The 5,320-nt window shown below is 41.6% G+C and overlaps 1 pseudogene; it reads right to left on the bottom strand.

The window, feature by feature from the left end:
- Positions 1 to 225: 225 nt before the first annotated feature.
- On the bottom strand, positions 226 to 2,274 carry LOC100950510 (annotated as a pseudogene).
- Between the last annotated feature and the right edge of the window lie 3,046 nt (positions 2,275 to 5,320).

Raw genomic sequence — 5,320 nt, 5'->3', positions numbered from 1 at the left:
GAAAACAAAATGCTTCACTAATTCCAATTCTTGGTTGTGCCTCCTGGACTAGAAGCATTTTGTAGACAAAAGAGTGTTTCACAAAATTGAAATGTCATTCAGGTGAAGAACAAGACATTTTCCACAGACGCTTAAAAATTTCAAACTTTCAAATGGCCCTTACAGCTGAACCATTTTATTTTACAGTAGTGAGGTTATGGGGATCCTTTAGCATCAAATGCCAATTTAAAGGGCATGGGGCCTCTTTGGGTTGATTTGTTTGCTGTCTTGTTCTTCTTCTTGCAGAGTGGCACAAAAAGATTTCACTTTATCCTGCAGCTCAGTTAAAATGTCTATTTTTTGCTCAAGAATAGCTTTGAGTTGTGTGGCATATGAATCTACATCATAGTCTACTTCTTTAGTCATCTCTAGGAGAGCTTTTTCATCTTCTAACCATTGAATAGATTCCTGGAACACTGCCCTGTGATCTTCTACAACTTGTTTTTCCATTTCTACCACTTGTGAGACAGCTTCATGGAAAGTAAACAATTGTGGAGAAACTTCTTCACTTTGTTCACAAAGAAGTTTCAGATCATCTCTCTGAGGTGAACTCCCCACACCCTACTGTGTCTCTAAGTCATCAATCTTGTTTGGTGGATGGTGCATTATTGGACAAAATCACCAACAGAGGTTGGATCTACAGTCAGTTCTTTCACCCTATTTGCATATCTTAATGTATTAAGAGTATGTTCACAGGATGCCATTCCTAGAGAGATTGTGGCAATCATGCAGGTACATGAGTTTTCACCTATGAATAAATCTCTTAACACCTGAGTGAGTTTACTTGCTTGGAAAGGAGTATGAGGTTTATTTCTACCTAAGGCTCTGATACACTCCTTGAGTGCTAAAAGGCTTTTATTAATTTCAGCACCTGCAAGCCTACTTTGCCTGTCTGCCCTGGAAGTATCAGCTCCTCTTTCCTTTCCAGCCAAATTGATGAGATAAAATTTCCCATATAGTTTTCCTTTCCTTCTAAGAATAATCTGAAACACTGCATGGCTTTGAGATGAATGGGCATTTGCAGATGTTTGACCAGATGTTCTGCAACAATTGCCTATGTCAATGAGTTTTAGTATATCTTCAACACATTTGACCTCTCATTCCTGTAATCCCACCACTTGAACCTGCTGTTTTCCATCTTCTAGAACTCTTAATTTTGTTTTCCTATTTAGCAAGTCAAACACCTTTCCACTGTAAATTTCAAAAAAGGTTGCATATACTTGAAGTTCTAGCTTCTTATACTTTGGCTTCTTTAGCATTAAAAAGACATCTCGAGCTGCTAGTGCATAAATTCCTTTAGAACAGTCTTGGTTCTTTCCTGAAAAGTCACCACCCATAGTATGAGTTCCACTGCCAGTCTGCCCATAAGCAAAGCATGTAGCCATTCCTCTTTCAAATATAGTTTCCACTAGAGGTCTAGCAGTAAACCTGTAAACCATTTCATTAGGATCTGAGTCATCAAAGGCATAATCAAAACGAAATGTTTGGTTTTCTAGGTACCTTGTTAAATCTACTTTTTGTTTTGGCTCATGTACAACATCTTTACTAGGGATTATTATTACATCAACGTCTTTCATTTGAGTTTCTTTTTTATTGAGTGGTTGTTTTCTTACACAAACACATATTCTATGTTCATCAATGGGGTCTGCTGTTGTTAAGGGTCTATAATCCAAACTTCCTCTGAAGTCTTTGATCATACACATAATTTCATAATTTGGGTTTGTGGCATCGACATTCTGGGCTCTTTTTTCTCTAAGCTCTTGCTGTTGCAATCTCCTTTTTTCTCTTTTTTTCTTGCAATTTTTCTACGTCTTTCACACAGTTACATTTCCTATGTGCATTCTGTTGTGCAGAAGACTATTCAGGAAGCTGACTAGGCCATGCACATGCAGAACCAACCACTCTATTATCTCTTGGCAGAGGATCAATCTTAATTGCTTCTACAGTCCGTTGATTCTTTACAATTTTATTTACTTTGGCTGAGGATGTTGGAGGTGGAGGTTTTTATGGACTGGGTTCAATGTCTTCATCTGGCACAAGGTTAGGGTTAAGTGAAAAGATGCTCTCCAGGTCAATCTCTTTGCCTTTTGTATCTCCATTTTCTATCAATTCAATAGTTACACATTCATTATCTTCATTTAAATATGTTACCGTTGCTTGATGTATTCGGCCACTGCTCTGCTTGATCTCCATGTAAATCCCAATCTGGATCTTGCTGAAGTTGGCCGTTGCCATCACCTCATCTGGAGCAGCAGTGGTGGGCCGAGGGAGGGGGGCAGGAGGGTATAAAAGTTTGGGGGGCAGGGTAGGTGTGGGAGGGGGAGTGGTTGCCCACGCCGCACCAGCCCAGGCCATAGCGTGAATAAGAGCAGGGCCACAAGGAGCAGCAGCAGGGAAGCAGGTGGAGGCCCCAGGCCTGCAGGCCAGTGGGAGGAGGTGCACACTGGGGCATCAGGGTGAAATGAGGGCCAGGGCTATGAGGTGGCTCTGGAGAGAGTAGGAGAGCCTGCATGGCCGGCCCAGGAGCCGACTTGAGGGCTGGTTTAGTTATAGCAAATTTCTTCAATGTGTGAATGTCATTAAAGTATTTAATTTCTCCATCATAAATGAAACTCAGTTTAGCTGAATTCAGGTTCCTGGGTTGAAAGTTATTTTGTTTTAGGAGATTAAAAGTCAATGACCACTCTCTTCTGGCCTGAAAGGGTTCAGCAGAGAGATCTGCTGGCATTCTAACATTCTTCCCCTTGTAGATTATGGTGTTCTTACATCTAGCTGCTTTCAGAATTTTCTCTTTCATCTTAACTTTAGTGAAGTTAATTATGATGTGCCTGGGGAATGTCATGTTCAGGTTGAGTCGTGCTGGGGTTCTGAAACTGTCTGTTATCTGAATTTCAGAACCTCTTGACATGTCTGAAAGTTCTCTGAAAGTTCTCTTTCATAATTTCATGAAGAAGAGCCTCTTTGTTGCCTTCAGGGCTTCCTATAAGACAAATATTAGTTTGTTTTTTTTTTTTCAAATTATCCCAGAGCTCTCTGAGAGAGTGATCTGTTTTTGCTCTTCATTTATCTTCATCCTTGAGTGCTTAGACACGTTCAGAAGCTTTGTCTTCAATGTCAGAGATCCTTAATTCTGCCTGCTCCATTCTGTTACTGAGGGAGTCTATCATAATTTTCAGATTTTTGAGAGCTGCAACCTCTTACCTCAGCGTTTCAAAATCTTTGGTCATTTTATCTTTGAAATCATTGAATTCTTGGGATAGCATTTGAATAGTTTGAAATTCTAAATTCCTCCTTTCCTCCACTCTGTGAATCTTATTTGCTATCCACATTCTGAACTCAATTTCTGTCATCTTAGCCATCTGTTTATGGATGGGATCTTCAATTGCATCTGCCCCATCCTTGTTGGACTTGATCTACTCTGGTTATTCTGTTTACCAGAGTTTTTCCATTGATTCTGCCCCATGGTGAATTTACACCGTTTTTAGACCGTCCCAAAACCATTCAGCCTGTGGCTGCCACTGGTGAAGATGCTGGCTTCCTCTGGTTGCCCGGAGAGATAGGGCATGTCTCTCTGGAAAAGTCTCAGGGGTGTGAGCCTTATTGTTCTAGCTGCTGAGGCTCTTGCTCTTCACCTGGAGTAGCACCATGCCATGTGATTCCCTCTCACCTGACCTTCCTCTCACAATTCTCAGGCCACTGGGCCTGGGGTTCCAGAAAGACATGGATTGATCAGACCTGGGGCACCCCACTTTGGTGCCCAGAAGCAGTAGCTGAGGGCAGCAGCTGAGCAGGGTATGCATGGGTGGGGCAGTCCTCTGGGCACCCCACTTGGGTGCCGGGGGTGGCAGCTGAGCAGCAGCAGCTGTGCGGGGGATGTGCAGCTCAAGCAGTTCTCTGGCTGCAGGACCAGGACAGGGTGCTTGGTCCTACAAGGGTGGGAGGAGGCTGTTCCTGGGCCTCCTCTCACTGTTGCTGCAGGCAATGGGGGAAAGGTAGACTGGGAATTCAAAATGGCAGCGAAATGTTAGTTCGATTTTTCTGCCTGGTGAGAGGGTGTTCACAGTTTCAGCAGGGTCCCTCTAGGGGAGTAGACCCCACTTTCTGTAGCTCTCACACGTGGTTTAAGACAGTAAGTCCTCAGTTCACCACTCACCTGTAGGAAACTCACAGGAGCAGACAAAAAGAAAAAGACAACTTTCTTGGGGGAAGGGACAAACACCCTTCCTTCGGGATATATTATGTTCCTGTAGATTGATTTCTAGGAGTCGCAACTTGCCTCAGCAGAGTTGTCCAGCAGATATCACTCTTCTCTCTCAGCTAGGCTCCTAGTCTTCAACTTTTTGGGGTATTTTCTGGACTTTATCCTTCCCTCTGGACAGGAGCTTCTGTTGGAGGCTGGTACCTGTCAGCCATCTTGCCCCTTCCCCCAGTGTATGTCATTTCTAAACATAGCTGGTGCTACAATTTGAATGTGATCCCTCCAAAATTAAGGCATTGTCAATATGATAGTAATAAGAAGTGGGGCCTTTAAGAGACAGGCCACCAGGGGTCATCCATCATGAATAGGATAAAGACGCTTATAAAAAAGGCTTCAGCCAAAATTCTGCTTGTTTGCCCTGTCTTCTTTTGCCTCATGAGGATACAATGTTTTTTCTCTGGAGGATGCATCAGTAACAAGCTGTTTTGGAAGAAGAGAGCAGCCCTAACCAAACACCCAGACTTGCTGGTACCTACATTTTGGACTTCCCAGTCTTTAGAAATGTGAGAAATAAAGTTCTGTTCTTTATAAATTACCCTGTCTGTGATATTTGGTTTTAGCAGCACAAGAGACCAAGACAGGTGGTATTCAAAAAGGGCAAACAAAACAGATGATAACTTTAAATATATTTTTGTGTGTATTTTAGAAGAAAATTAGATAAGATTTGGAAGCTTATGGAAGATATTTTAGAGTAAAAATATGGCTACTATTTGCATAATTCTCACATTTGACGAATGGATAATAGTGTTCCTTGTTTGTTGCTCTGTTTATGAGAAGATGCATGGTTATTGAATACAACAGATAGGATTTCCAATGTTATTCTATAGAAACCTAATCCTCAGAGATGCCTTAGGGGAAAATAGCAATAAGTTTACCATTAATTATAACAATCTATTGCCTAATTGGGAGTAAATTACCTCTACAAATAAATTACCTCTACAAATAAATTACCTCTACAATTATTTTATTAGCCCAGATTGTGCCTAGCACAATAGTCCAGATTTTTAAAAATAAAAATAAAAG

Source organism: Otolemur garnettii, unplaced genomic scaffold (assembly GCF_000181295.1).
Source record: "Otolemur garnettii isolate 467f Iridium unplaced genomic scaffold, OtoGar3 scaffold00433, whole genome shotgun sequence".
In the NCBI taxonomy this organism is placed as follows: Eukaryota; Metazoa; Chordata; class Mammalia; order Primates; family Galagidae; genus Otolemur; species Otolemur garnettii.
This window is presented reverse-complemented; position numbering and strand designations above follow the sequence as displayed.